The sequence below is a fragment of the Olea europaea genome, chromosome 11 (assembly GCF_002742605.1).
Source record: "Olea europaea var. sylvestris chromosome 11, O_europaea_v1, whole genome shotgun sequence".
NCBI classification, from domain to species: Eukaryota; Viridiplantae; Streptophyta; class Magnoliopsida; order Lamiales; family Oleaceae; genus Olea; species Olea europaea.
The window spans coordinates 3,004,566-3,021,243 of record NC_036247.1 but is presented as its reverse complement, the minus strand read 5'-3'; the positions used below and the strand labels follow the sequence as shown (position 1 = coordinate 3,021,243).

The 16,678-nt window shown below is 34.2% G+C and overlaps 1 pseudogene; it reads right to left on the bottom strand.

Moving 5' to 3' along the window:
* Nucleotides 1–6,614: 6,614 nt before the first annotated feature.
* On the bottom strand, nucleotides 6,615–11,101 carry LOC111404327 (annotated as a pseudogene).
* Nucleotides 11,102–16,678: the final 5,577 nt, after the last annotated feature.

Below are 16,678 nucleotides of genomic sequence, written 5' to 3'. Positions count from 1 at the left end.
GACCAGTTGGATGTTAAGACTGCTTTTCTTTATGGAGATCTGGATGAAACAACCAGTTGGGTTTGTGAAAGGAAATCCGGAAAATGTTGTGTGCTTGTTAAAGAAGTTCCTGTATGGCCTGAAACGGGCTCCTAGGCAGTGGTACAAAAGATTTGATTATTTTGTATTGAAACTTGGTTTTCAAAAGAGCAATTATGATACATATTTGTATTGTAGAGGTAAAGGAGGTAAACATTCTCTTTATCTTGTACTTTATGTGGATGATATGTTGTTTGCAAGTTGTGATAAATCTGAAATTGAATATATTAATCAACAACTTAAATATGAATTTGACATGAAAGATCTTGGAAATATTAAAAAGATTCTTGACATGCAAATTTATAAAGATAAAGAGAAAAATATATTATTTCTAAATCAATATGATTATGTGATAAAGATTTTGAAAAAAATTCAACATGTTTGATTGTAAATCTGTGTCTCAGCCTCTTGCAAATCATTTTAAGCTAACATCTGATCTCTGTCCCAAAACTTTTGAAGAATCTGATAAAATGTCAAAAATACCTTATGCAAATGTTATTGGTTATGTGATGTACTTAATGGTATGTACTAGACCTGATCTTGCTTTTAGCATTAGCATATTAAGTAGGTTTATGAGTAATCCTGGGGAAGAACACTGAAATGCTTTAAAATGGCTCTTAAGATACTTAAAGGGTACTGCAAACTTGGGTCTTGTGTTTAAAATGAACAAAGAAGGAATAACCTTAAAGAGATTTACTGATTCTGATTTTGCTGGAAATAGGGACAATAGGAAATCAACTTCATCCTATTTCTTTACCTTATGTGGTACGGTAATTAGTTGGAAATCACAATTGCAAAAGATTGTAGCTTTATCCTCAACTGAAGCAGAATACATTGCTGCTTCTGATGCTTTTAAAGAAGGAATATGGTTAAGTTGATTACTTAAGGAACTTGGAATTGTTGATGAAAATATATTCTGATAATCAATGTGTTATACATCTTAGTAAAAATCTCATGTATCATGATAGGACTAAACACATAGACATTAAGTATCACTTTATTAGAGACATTATTTGAAAAGGTGTTTTGAAAATTTGTAAAGTACCTACTCAATATAACCCATCTGATATGGGAACAAAGATAATACCTTTGAACAAATTTAAAAACTATTTGAAGTCATTATCTATTGATTCTATGTGATAAAATTGCAGGTACTTGGAGCAAATGAAAGGAGAAAGTGATATTGTCTCCTGACTGCACTAAAGCAGAAAATATGGTAACAAGGTGGAGATTGTTGTGACTCGAACCATGTTATTTATGCTCCCATATTTTCAGTCACCAAAAACGTGTTATGAAAATACGCTTTTATAAATGGCATTTTGCCTAATGATGACACCTGGTTTAATTCCCACCGTTGGATGAAGGGTTTACATGCTGGTGATATAAATGAGATTCACTGTTCGTTTGGCTGGGTGACTTTTCATTTGGTATGACTCTTGAGTGAGGTTCGAGAGTGTTCTTCAGTTCTCTCTTGAGTTAGGGTTTTAAGTCTTCCCTATTTTCTGTAATCGATCATCTCATTCGATGTTTTGGAAGGTTATTAATCACTGAATACTGATATGTTCTTGAGTGATACTTAGAGTTCTCATGTGTTGAGATTAGGGATGTGGTCTGTTGATTCGTTGTGAGTCTGAGTCAGATCTGTGGTTCCTTCGAAGAGATAAGTCTCTTTCTTGTGTATTCTTGTAGTGATTGAACTCTGTAACATTCGATTGCCTATTTTGGGGTTTTAGTGCAATCGAGCAATATCCAATTTGATTGGATGCTCGATAGGGGGATTAGGTGCTTGTCACTGAACCTCTGGGGCTTCGACTAAAAAATCTTGTTGTGTTCTTTATTTTCTGCAAGTTTAATTTTTGTTTTAAGTTCGATTGTATCTTGCAACTTATTGTGTGGGTTTTTGGCCCCCTTTCACCATTTTCTCTCTTTAGAAAAATCTCTTTGTATTTCAAGGTGGCCATCTTCTAATATCGTTTAAACACAATAAAAAAAATACTAATTGACTATTAGAACCGAATCGAAAGAGACACCTCTGACATATATAAGTAATTGAGCTTCGACAGCAACAATATTCTTTATATCAATTCTTGCATGACTCGACCATTCACGACCTCATGCTCGAGGTCATGATAACGTCAAGCACTCTCATAGAGTTAGAATATCATTGAGTTTACGTGGTCGGACTCGAAGTCGCTCTCTTCTTTGGTCAGAACATCCTCGGGCTTCAAGCCCTTAGACATATCGTGTCCCTCATTATCCTTTTTTGCTCTCTTTTTCTATTAGGATGTTCCCATTTTTGATATCACGAGGATCACTCCTCGACGAGTGAGCTCCAGGTATTTTGACCTACGTGTCTTCAATCGTCGGGGTTGAGGCTCCTCGAGGTGATGTGCGAAGAGGTGATTTCGGTCCATTGACGAAACTACTAATTTTGTTAATCTAATAGGACTCTATCACCTGTGTTATATGTTCATCCAAACATTCTATCTCACAAAATTCAATCAAATTACAACTCCTAGGTATGGAAAGACGCACAAACACTTCACAACTTTTTAATCAGACAAGGATGCTCAATTACTTATCCTACTAGGAGTACACCACTTAATCGTGCACTACCTTCCTCTATAAATACAAAGCCTTGGATTATTATTCGGGTGTGCTTTTATATTCAATTTATAGCTTTACATCATATTTTTCTTTCTCGCTAACTTGAGTATCAGAGGGGCAACGAAGTCATACGTTGTTGCCTTTGTTTCAAGTGCCGGTAATTTTGTTCGTGTGCTTCTTTTGTCTTCAAGCTCGGGAATGAATAAGTGCAAAAATTTGGTAGCATTGCAAATCAAATTTGCACGAAGATTGTGCGAAATACTCAACTCTAAATTAATGATTTTGGTAATACTAAAAGTTCATATACTTGTTTTATAAATTTAATGTGTAATTTCATGTTTAACCTTCGTAGGTTAACAACGCGACGGCATCTATGAATTCTGTAAAGAAATTGACTAACAAACAAAATACCTTAAATAATAAAATTAGGACTTTGCTGAGTGTCACCCGAATGTACAAATAGTTTTATTAATAAAATTATGGCTCCATTTGGGAGTGATTTTTCACCCTAAAAATTAATTTTTTTGATCGTTATTTCAATATTTTAGCTGTAATTTCTGACTTCTTTTCTCATAGGAAGCCTCCACCTTTCTCCTAACGATCAAAAAATCAATTCTCAAAATTACTACCGAGCACGCCCTGCATTTGGCCCTCTTAAAAGTAGACAAGCATTTCTTTCGTGTTGGCAGAGCTATTATATGACAGTGGACAGAGACAACATCCCCTTTTTTCACTCTTTTAAGGAGGAAAATCCATAATGAGTTCCTACTCCTGAAAAGATAACTTTCTATCATTTTAATAATAGCATTAGAATTATTCAAGAAATAGTTATAAAAATCATTGTTTTAAAATGTCCTTTTAGGTGGAAATTTTGACATTGTTGTAAAATATTTTACGCTTTTTGACTGTCTGTTTAGATTTGTAAAACTTTAAAACGTTGTTCAACAAACTGATTGGATAATTCAATTCATTCTTTTTTAAGATATAACTAAACACATTTTGATAGGATTCCCAATATAATTTTATATCTTTACCAATGATTTATTTAGGTGATTATTACTGGCAATATAAAATTAATGAAATGATGAATGTGATGACATGATATAAAAAATTTTAAAAACTCGTATTAGTACTTAAAACTGGTAAACATAGTCTATGTTCTTCCCTCAACAGGAGAACATTTGGACAGTTTTCGTCTAAAAATCTATTAGTTGATTAAAAGGTAAACGTCTAATCTTAATTCTACCAATTTTAAAAGGGCAAAATGATAACTTTATACCTTTTCACCTAAAACAATTTAAACAATCAAATAAAAGAAATAAAATAAAATAAAAATATATATTTCTTCATCTTCCTCTTCACCTGATCCCACCACAACCAAATTCACCTACCAATCCTTATCCCTGCCAGTGCCACCACCTCTATCCCTACTCTCACCACCACCTATCGATTCTTTTATTTTTTTGACTTTGCTCCGTCACAACTCACAAATGTTCACAAAATTTTAATCAAATTGTGAACTGGTAATATTTAGTATTCTATATTTAAGATAGCTATGTTTTAAAATGAGGTTCGTGTACATAAATTATTTACATCTAGAGAAGGAAATATGCAAATATATTTACTTTATAAATTGACGCTGTCGAGCTTTAGTGAAAGCATTCATAGAACACTAGGACATAAATAGAAAATAAATACTTGAGTGTTTGCACATTCTGGATTGTCTGTACACACACTCGAAACTTGAACGCCAAGACATTTTGGGGCATTACAAACTGGTTTCATTATATTCTTGTTATTTTAATTTTATCTTTTATTTTAGGTGAGAATATTTGGCATTGATAGTGGGAGTTTTTTTTTTTTTTTTTTTTTCATATTGTTGGTATTTAAACTCTTCTAAGAATGAAGTTTTTTTTTGTTGTTTTTTAAATTATACTATAAAATTCATTATTTTCTTCCAATATTTAGCCTTGTTTTGTTTGGATAAAAGTTATCTTTTAGTATATTTCAATTTGAGTTAGTAAAATGTGATTAAAAAATTGATAGAAGTCATGAATATCTTGAAATGTTGTTGAAAACGAGTTTAAAAATAAATTTTAAGAAATAGGGTCGAGCAGGAGCTCAATATTCTTCTAAGATGCTTTGGGTTAAATGAATTAGATTGAAGTATTACTGCATTCTTGATGCGCTGCATTAATAGATATATGATTACATATTTATTTTTTATATTGACAATGTCCAATACAATTTTATTGGAGATTGCAAGCATACAATATATGTCGACTATTGATGTATACGTACCTAATCACAATTTTTATACGTAAATAGATAATAATATTAAATCAATTTTTTCCATTTTATTGGAAAAGTTAATTTATAGAGTTTTGATAATTTTGAATGAACAATTCTCAATAAGAAAAAAGGCGGAGTCAAAATTTTGCCAAACAATGATCTTGGACTCCTTGAGAATGGTGATTTTTATCAATAAAAAATAGAATGATTATATTACCATCATATTTTTTATTATATTTTAATTACATTAAAGATCATTAACTTTTATTTATCATCCTACTTCGCTTTTTCACATTTTTCTTCATCATACTCTTATATTTAACATTTCGTGATTATAAAATTTTATTCTTAATCATGGTTTTCGTCCAAAAATATTATTAATGTACTTTAAAATAAGAGTCGGATATTTTGCATATTTACACCATTACCATTATTTGTTTGGCTTATTAAAAAATATAATGAGCAATCGAGTCTTTTTACTTTGTTAAAAAAAAATGAAGAGAAACTATAATAAAAATAATTTATATTAATTTGAGAACAAGAATGAGGTGAAAAGTTTAAAACATAAGTGTGATAATATGTAAAGGTTATGTATATTTTATGCAATTAAAATGTCGTCTATTTATGGAAAAAATAAATGTGACGTGAGTATATTTAACCTAAAAATATCATGGACTTATTATAGTCCTTGGTTGGTTCACCTAAATTTTTTTATAAAATTTAAATTGAAGACAACAATTAATTTTAACAACACATTTTATCAAATTCATAATTTTTTAATCATATATTTTATCTACTTTTATCAAAATTTACTAAAGCCCTTGTTTGAACCCCATTTTGAAGAAAAAATATTTGTTTGAATAGTATTATTCGGAGAATGTGTGGTTAAAAAATAAGAAAAAAATTTCGATTTATGTATAAAATTATTTATTAGAGAATATGTGATTGAAAATAAGTTTTGAAAAAATAATTTTTTAATAAAACGGGATTCAAACAAGGGCAAACTCTAATTTATCTAAATCAAATAGCTAGGGGCATAATCTCTTTAGCAAGTAAACATAATTCTAGATCTGTTTTTCTTAATTTCGATAGTTTTAATTTAATCTCTTATTTGAAAGTAATTTTTTGAAAATTATACACTCAATTTTAATCATGCATTCTTTGAAAAAAAAAAATCATTTTCCATGTCTAAAAATAAGCACATATTCTCCCCAAAAAATCAATTTGGAAGAAATCACTTTTCAATAGTTTTATCCTTGCTTGACAGTGAATTCTTTACCTTTCTGAAAACAGGACAAAGGAGCAAAAAGGCCGATTAAAAACAAATAACTATACTTCTTCTTTTCAATAAATTTAGAATCGACTACACAACATTTTAAGAAACCAAAATCGCTAATCAATAACAACAAGCTAGAGATCGTTTCAAGCGAATTTAAACTCTTAACGTTAATTCTTTATATGATTCCATTCGATTCAGTACTCGATTAGTAAAAGTAATAGAAGGTTTGTAAAGAAAATGCTCATTAAAAGTGACCTCTTTATTAAGATAAAATACTCATAGTACAGCACTTTTTGATTAACACATTGTAGCACCGGGCTCTAGCTCTGGGAAGACAAAGTTGAATGAAAAATGGCATCTAATTAAATTCTAGACAGTAAATTCTTGACTTAAAAATCTCGAAGTGCTCAACGAAAGCCTTCAAGTTCTTGGTAGAAGAACCATCCTGTTGCATAGATTCTCTTGCAGTATTCTTCCATCTCCTAGCATTATCTCTCAATTCTCGACTTTTTTCTTCGTTGTCGATTATTGTTTCAATGCACCTCTTGATCTCGTCGCTCTCAACGGTTCCATCTTCTCTTGGCTTTACCCTTAGGCCTGTCCTCCACACATCTTATATCAGCTTTGCTATAGTCCCTTGATCAGCCCACTGTGGAAATGCCACCGCAGGAACACTACATGCTATACACTCGAACGTCGAATTCCATCCACAATGACTCACAAAACAACCCAATGAAGGGTGTGTTAGGACCTCAAGTTGGGAGCACCACGGTACTATTTTGCCCAGTTTTTTCAATTCTTTCAAACAACTTAGTTTATCAGCGTCCTTTTGTTCTTCTTGGTTTTCATCTACTCGTATGACCCACAGAAAGGGTCGTCCACACTCGATTAATCCTTTTGCAATCTCCTCCATTTGAATTTTTGGGAGCCTCAAAAGACTCCCGAATGACACGTAAACCACAGAACATTCGGGCTTGGAGTTCAACCATTGCATATAATCCTCTGAGTTACGAGAAAGATCGCCACCAACACCCTTATCAGATGGATCTTTACCATCCAAGAAAGCGGAAGGAATTAAGGGTCCAATCCCGATTAACTCGTAATCTTCAATCGCCTTAAGTGCATCAGGCTCTAGCGAGTTGAATGTATTCGCAAGCACTTTTGCTTTTGTTTCTGCATCTAACAACTCGAGGTACTTTTAAGTTTGACCCAGTCAAAGGACCTAAATTCCACTTTGACTTCCAAAATCATGAATGTTATGACATTGGCCTCTTGTATGATAAAAGACAAAGATGTCCTTAAATGTTCTGTACAATTACAAAACAATATATTGTTGAAAGGACTATACTATCCTTTTAGTTAATAATTGAAACCCAAACACTTCCCCCACTTATAAAAACTTCAAAACGAGCTTCCAACACAGGAAAAACTCTCATCTTTTCATCTGCTTGAACCTCAAAATCTAGAAAAACTTTGAAACGTTGAAGCCGGAAATTTTTTTCATATCAATTACTTCAAATCGGTAAGTACATTTACGCATGTTTAATTTCGTTTTAAGTAAATTAGTATACGTTGAATAGAGAAATTTTATGTCGATATAGTAGTTAGCATAAATTTTTTTTAACAGATCTTACCTATAAAAAAAAATTGAACAAATGTATAACTTTAGAACCGTATTCTCCTGCGCAAAAACAATCAAATTGGCTGTTTTGGCTGTTAACAGCCAAACAGTCGAAAACAATCCGACTGCTTGGCTGTTAACAGCCAAGCAGTCGGCTGTTAAACAGCCAATTACGGGCTGCACTGATTTTTGTTGGCATTTTTCTTATAATTAATAAATGAAGTTGATTAAAACCATTTCCTCATGCAGATATGATAATCCCCATGTGTTATTTTGGTGATTTCGAATTGAATGAAAATAATCGGTGGGAATGGAGATGGACGAGTGACATACGTGGTTGTATTGTAATTCCCATAACAGAGAATACACCATACTTAGAAATGTACCACGATTTGCAAAATAAGCTGAATGTCGATCAATCTCAATACGATATGCAATTGAGATATCTATTCAACGGTTATGGGGATTCATCCATTCCGATGCCACCGATATTCGTTATTAATGATGCTGAATTGAATTATCTATTAGAATTAAATAAAATGCATCGGACTCCGACTGTTCTTGGTGTGACTTTAATTACGAAGGATGTTATCGAAGGTGAACGCGAAGATTCAGATAGAGCGGATAACAATGATTGAGGTTTTTAGGAGACAGTGGAGATAGTTCCTGCGGATGATGTGGGTATTCCTGAGACAGTTGCTTCTGATCGTGATGTCGCTGTTACGCGCAGAATTCCGTCGACAGTTGAAGACAATGATAATATAAATGAGTTTACAAATGAGAATTTGATTGCTTTATCCTGACAGAGACACGAGCCGGGTGGGAGCTCACAGGTTGGAACAAGTGGACCGTCCTCCAATTCTTCCCGTGTGGCTCCCGATGATGAGGACTTGCAGGTCGAGCAACTGTTTGAAACCAAGAAAGATTTGCAGAAGCTGTGCACTGGCTGACATTAAAATATAACTTTGAGTTCAACGTAAAGAAATCAAACAAATCATTGTTGACAGTTGCTTGCGTCGAAGACAGTTGCAATTGATACTTGAGAGCAACTAAGATGGACACGAATGAGTGCTTCGTAATTCGCAAGTATTCACGGGAACATACTTGCGAAGTGGGAATTCTTCAAAATGATCACAGGCAAGCTCGAGCATGGTTTATTGGTCGACAGATAATGCACAAGTATCAGGATCCACGGACGATCTATAGACCTTCGGATATCATTAACGACGTCCGTCGAGAGTACGGAGTGCTCATGAGCTACCAGAAAGCGTGGAAGGCCAAAGAATGTGCGTTGGAGGATTTAATGGGATCGGCTGAAGAGAGCTATGCTAAATTGGCTTGGTATTGCCATAACATGGGGACAACTAATCCCGATACGACATTTTTTATTGAGACGGGGGGCGATAATTGTTTTAAATATTTCTTCATGACTCTCGGACAATGTATTCGGGGTTTTCGAAATGCAATGCGACTCGTAATTCTAATTGATGGTACAACTTTGAAAGCTAAATATCAAGGCAAATTAATTATTGCTACATGTCAAGATGCCAACATCCAAATTTACCCTATTGCATTCAGCATAGTCAACAGCGAGAATGATCTGTCCATGCGTTGGTTCTTTTCTAAACTGAGGGAAGTGATCGGGGAAGTCGAAGACCTTGCCTTTGTAACCGATCGGGGACAGTCTATAATAAACGGTATCGCTGAAGTTTTTCCCGAAGCACATCACGGGTATTGCATGTACCATATACAAGGTAATTTGAAGACTAGGTATCGGGGCACAGACATCGTTTCATTGTTCAGGAAAGCAGCCGAAATTGACAGTGCTGAAGAGTGTAATAAGTTCATGCTCGAGATAGGAAGTAAATCATTACCAGCGTTGGAGTATCTGACGAAGATGGGAATCGAACATTGGGCGCAGTCATATTTTCCAGGATGTCGATACAACATGATGACGTCGAATAACGCGGAGTCTCTCAATGCATTGTTTAAGAATGATCGAGAGTTACCAATTCTCGCAATGATTGAGAACATTCGTAACAAGTTACAACAGTGGTTTCATGACTGACGTGCGGCATCACAGAGTTGCACTAGCGTGTTGGCCCCAGTTCAAGAGGAGAAACTGTTTAAGGCGGCAGAGATTGCGAGGAAGTTGAATGTGAAAGCACTAGACGAGTTTCGCTTCTCCGTACAATGTGCACGTAATACGACATATATGGTGGACTTGACTGATAACACATGCACTTGTACGAGATTTCAGTTGGAGAGTTTTCCATGTGAGCATGCAGTTGCGGTGGCCATGTATCGAGGCTTTGCTGCAAGAACATTATGCTCTTTGTATTATACGACTGAGTCTTGGAGAACAGCATATGACGAGACTATATTTCCTCTGCCGAATGAAGTCGAGTGGGAAGTTCCTGAACACATTCTCCCATTTCATAATTTGTTACCACCAGCAGTTGAACCGCGTGGTCCTGGACGTCCAAGTACATCTAGAATACCATCTATCGGAGAGTTTCCTCGACCGCGAAGGTGTGGCCGGTGCAGAGCCGTAGGGCATACTCGACAATTTTGTACCAGTCAAATTTCCCTAAATGACGACTAGACATGTACGTGAAATAAATAATATTTCCTTTTACTTTACACTGTTCAATATTTGTTATTTATAAATCTTCCATATTCAATATTTATTCTTGATAAATGGTATTTATAATGATTCATATGAAAAATAACAAAAAATAATTAAATTTTCAATTTGAATGTTATATACATTGAACACAAATTTACAATTATTTCATAATTACAAAAATAATTAAATTTATAATTGAAATGTTACATATATATAAATGAAATTTACGGGTCAACATTAAATTCGAACAAATCACATGTTAGCTTCTTTCTCCAGTTCTGTATCCACGACTGGTTGATTCCATCAACCTTATGTCCTATACTTAAAAATTCAACGTACTTAATGGCAAATATGCTGCAGTCGCCGCTGCAATTGAACAAGAATGAATTAGTTTAGTACTGTGTAAATAAAAACTAAATCTGAAAGATGAAAACAACAAAGTTCAAACACTTACTTTACGGACTGTTGTGCTGTCGTCGTGTTCCGAACGATCCGCAATCTGTCCTGTACATTTATCCCCGCTCGTCTGGTCATCATAGGAACAATTACAGCCACAGACTCTAGGTTTTACTCCAACTGGCCTTGTGTCAAACATGAATGATCTGGGTCGTACACATATATAGTCGAGTCAGTAAAAATGATCTCCAGCGTAACATAGTGTTTATTGATGCACGCTGGAATGTACATAAGTGTACAATCCTCCCATGATTTTCCCCCGACACTCGGTGACAGTCCTATCACCCACTCGAGCATATATTCTGGCACCGTGTACTTGTTACCCATAAGTTCGAGCGACTGATACTCTATGGTAACGGCACGCAGGAACTCGGTGTTTAATATGACTCGACCATGGACATCAAATGATTTTGGATGTCTTTGAGCTCGATCTCGCAGCAAGTCCATGGCTAGATTGATGTGCTGCAGCAGGAAACACCAAAAAAGATGAGTTATTCATTTAATAAACACAAGGTCACATATACATAAAAAATACGAAATGAATAGTTCACTTACATCGTCAGCGAGCTAAGCTCCCGCAGTGGTGATATCGTGGAACCACTTGTAAGGGTCCGAGACCGTCCTTTGACCTATCGTGTGGCTAACTCTGTAAAAAATAGGGAAATGTTAAAATAAGCGTAGACGAGTTAGCGTACAGTGCTTTATTAAAATCATACAATACTTACCCGGGGATAATTCTCCTCCACTCTGTCTCGAATGCTTTCCACTTGGCATTGTCCACCTCTCTGAATAAGTTCGGGTACGTCCCATCAATGAACGTCCTCCTCTTGGCCTCAGCCGTGAAGGGAGAAACACCATACTATGACGGCACTCTCAACCTCTTGCCGACCACCTTCTCCGTCTCGTCAACAGCATGTCTCTTACCCTCAATCACGTCGGGCGTCCTCTCAACCTCCGGGGCCACCTCCTCCGCCCCCCCATCGGGGCCTCCCCCTCCTCCGTCCCTCCGTCGGTGCCACCCCCTCCGTAGTCCCCTCTCCCATCCCCATCGGGGCCACCCCCTCCATAGACAACCACAATGACTCCAATGTCTCATCACGCCAAAAATGTGGGTGACCCCCCTCTCCATCACCATCTCTGCCACCCTCTCGATCATGATCTTTGCCATCCCCTCTGTCCCCCCATCATCTGCCGGCTAAATCTTCTCTAAGCGCCGCTACTGTATCCTGAAGGTCGACAACGGAAGACTGTAGTATTCCAACATCATGGGATAGATCGTCAACCCTCCCTGTCAGATAGTCGACCTTCCCTGCCAGATCGTCGACCCTCGCTGTCAACTCTCGTCCCAGATCATCGACCCTCTCCGTCAACTCTCGTCCCAGATCATCGACCCTCTCCGTCAACAACTAACCACACGTTAGGTGAAAGGTACAGAGCACCTTACGCTCCTCAGATACACCAGAAACTGACAATTTCTACACATTTGTTTCTATTCTCCTTCGTTGTTTTGTTCAAATTGAAGGCTAATTTTATGTTATAAAAAAAAAGTTACAGACCCTCACATGTTGAGGGGGCCCACATGAATAAAATAATTGTGAGCCCCTCGCAATTGAGGGGAATATAATGGTATACAGCTCTTATGTATGGGTAGACAGCATAGTGTAACCTTCGATCAATATTTGTGATGATGTTTACTCATGTTTTGTTTTGTTTAAGAAACAACTAATGTAGTAATAAAGGTATTGAGATACATCTTATGTATCCACATAATTTAGAACTTGACGTTTTTGCCAACTTGACATGGCTCGATATTCAATCGGCCTGGCAATACTACTTTTTTTTCAAGGTATAGTACAAGTGTAAAATTATTTTACATGAGATTTTTTAAGTTGTATAAAAATTAATATTTAAAACTTTTGCTAATAGACATGTCTAGATTGCTCGAAATTATTCAAGTAAGGCTAGCTTCTCGACACGATTTTACTTAGACCCCTGCTTGGTAGGGACTAAAATTAGATTTTTAGTAAATTGTGAGAAAAGTTTTTGAAATTTGTGGTTGAAAAATTGTGGGACCTATAAAAGATGTGATTAATATTGATTGTTTGACTTTAACTTAAATTAAAATCTGATTAAATCAACACCAAACAGGGGCTAGATTTGCTAGTACTTATACTGGACTCTGTAAAAGTTGTGTTGTGGGACTGAACAGTTATCGTATTTTTACTAGCCTAATTGATATTATTAATGTGTGCATGTACCTTAATGTATTTCATTGGGTACTCTAATTAATAAGAATATAGTATTTAAATAACGTTATCTAGTTCTTAAGTTTCCATGAAAAGAGGCTTTTAAAACAATCTATAATATATTAATTATCACATCAATTGAGTATCAATTTTTGGACGATTCTAACCTTATTATAATTCAATTATTTCAATAATACTTTACATTCCGTTCTTCAACATGTATTTAACATTCGATTATGCATTTCACTATTTACGTGCATGTATAATAATTAACATTTATTTTTAGGAATTTGCATTTTTCTCATGTTTAGACCAAAAGTGTGCAAATTAATTCTTCAAGTTCATGTACATTTTATATATTTTGGGGGCTATTCAATTACTCTAGTAATAAATAAATTATTCATATTCATGTACACTTATTTATTTTCAAGATTATTTATTTAATCCGTGATATAAATTTATTATCCAAGTTTACGTACACGCACTTTTGTCTAAGATAATTTTCAAGATCACGTGCATATAAATAATTATCGACAATATTGTACTTTTTAATAGGTATTTAACATTCAATTACACATTTCACTATTTAAGTACGTGTACAATAATTAATATTTATTTTCAAGGGCTTGCATTTCTCTCAGATTTAGATCAAAACGGTGCAAATTAATTCTTCAAGTTCATGTACACGTACTTTTACAGCACTTATAATATATTTCAGAATAATGTGCAATTTACATTCACCTACGACTAGTCTTCTAAAAATTGTTAATATTTAACTATTTCAAAATGAGATTTTCAAAACAATCTCCTAAAATTGTTAGGATATAACCAAGATTTTTATTATGTTATTATGCTCCCTTTCAGTTTCGATAAAAATCATATTTAATTGATGCAAAAAAAAAAAAGAGTATGGTTGTAAAATTGCAAGTTTCATAAAATGTATGGTTTAAAAATAATTTTTGACTTTAACTTATATGCACAATACACTAAACAAAATTTAATAGAATTACAAATAAAAATGATCATTTATTTCTATTTCTAGTAATATTGGAGGATTGTGCATGGAAAACAAAAGATAAAATAAATAATTATGGTGTTAAAAATTGTTACATTTAAATATGAAATATTGAGAGAATGTTGTTGATAATTATCTCATTAATATAATAATTTTAAGGACAAGTTTGAGTCAATTAAGTTAATTATTGGTTTTCATCAAATAAGGGCACAACGATTGATAAAAAGTACAATTAATTGTTGATATCGTTCAATTTCGCAATCATGCATCTATTTATTTTTGGTCCTTATAGTCATAATTTTGTGGATGGACTAAAATATTCTAAATTCAAATAAATTATTTCTAAAATAACAAGAAATATATAAAGCTTAAAATCATATTGCAAATAAAAAAAATGTTATAGCGATTAGCAATTCTCTTTTTCGATAATTATCATTTCAAGAATTGAAGGTTTGGGTTTGCTATCGTGCATTCGACAAAGATTGGAGATTTTTAGTACAATTTTCCTTATACGTGTTATTGATGAAGATGAGATACAGGTGTGGTGAAGATAAATTATGGTTATCTTTATTTTTTAAATTATGTTCTTTCTTGTTCTCGTTATATATTTATTTTCTAGTAGTTTTTCTCATATTATGGTTTAGTTGTGGACCATTGATGCAATTTCACATAACTTGTGGGTTATATTTGATTCCCAAAACATGCTTCTTTGGTTTTATCACATTTTGTCGCTCGTCTCAATTTCTTGATCCAAATTAGCACCTTTTGAAACCAATGATTTTGTCGATGGAAATTAGCTATTGATATTACTTATCTACGTACACCAAGAATATTGGACACATGTGGTATGTAAAATTGCTTCGAATTAAAAAAAGTGACTAGTTTAGAGTTTATCTTGTCCAATATATCATTATACCGAAATGTTCACATAACTTCAAAATACCATCTCTGAGTTTTTTTTTTTTTTTTTTTTTCAATCTATTAGCTGGATTTTGAATCAAGAATGAACATGAAAGGCATACGAAGCATACCTACAATGATTATCACTTTCATTTAGAGATGGCAATAAGGTGGATACGGGACGGGTGGGCCATTCCCACACCCCTCTCGTCGGATATTTTTTTTACCTTATCCTACCCACATACTCGGTTAAAGCGAGGTAGGCCCCTGCCCTGTTTATTTTTTATTTATTTTATTTTTTACTTTTATTTTTTTATGTCTTTAGTTAGTGAAAATTATTACCTTCTTTCCCTTTTTTTAAGAACAATTCATGTTCTATTTAAAAGTCATGATAAATGTTTTATTTTTATTTAATAAAAACTTAAATTTGAAATTAACTTTAAACAAGATGGGTAACGAGACGGAAACTATGTTTCCCATACTCGCTTCAAGGCAACGACCTCTGCCCCGTCCTATTTATTCGGTTAGGCGGGTAATCCTCACGCCATTCGGGGTAGGGTCCACGGATATCGGGTCGAATTGAATGGATTTTTTGTCATCCCTACTTCTTTTCCTTGACAGCGTCTTCTTCCTCGCTAAAATAATAGTTTGTTGAATAGAAGAGAAGATTGAAGGCTGGGGGTTTATTGTGGTGTAAAATGCTCATTTTGCTTTCATAGTAAACAAAATAAGTTCACTGCTGAAATACATATACATTGTAGGCTATGAGTGTTGGGTTGTGTGCCCATATAGTATAGTTTTGCTAATATAAAAAAATAACAATATTTTTATTGAATAAAATTATGTTTAATTTATTTTTTGCATTTATTTATTATTGAGCATACGAAGTTAAAGTGCCTATGATCACTTGTGATAATATGAGTTGAGTACTTGCGTTGAGAAGTACAGTGTGACACAATTTATATTTTGATCATAAATAATTTGTTCACAATCTACGTATAAGGGTTGGCACCTTATATTGGAAGGTTGTAGTGTTGACCAATTCACTATTCGGGTTTGTGATTTGTCCTTATCACAGAAATAGTAAAAGGTGACACTAGTACACTTGGAGTGTATTGAACGGACCACGTGTTGAATTTAATTCTATAGCATGACCGTGCGGAGAATTAAATTTCACTAGACCGCTGTGTATTTCATCTAAATCCCTTGACAGGATTATGTATATCTTTTCGTAATTTTAATTGTTCTTTGATTCATCAATGGGTGAGATCAATTTGATTGGTCAAATATCTCGATGAGTTGGGAACTTGAGAATGAGCGGAGTAGAGAACATGAATTCGTGTCGGGAACCGTTGCCCAGATGGGTAGAGTGACTACTTAAGTATTTTTTGTTGAACGGTTAAAATCTGAGCTCAGTGTTTAGCAACGGCTAAACTTCGACATCTGTGATTAGTTCATAGGACCGTTGAAGAAAATGAAATTTAAGTTAGTGAGAATAATTAGAGGGGCAAAACGGTCATTTATGCTCGTACCTAATTATCGGATCTCGAACGGG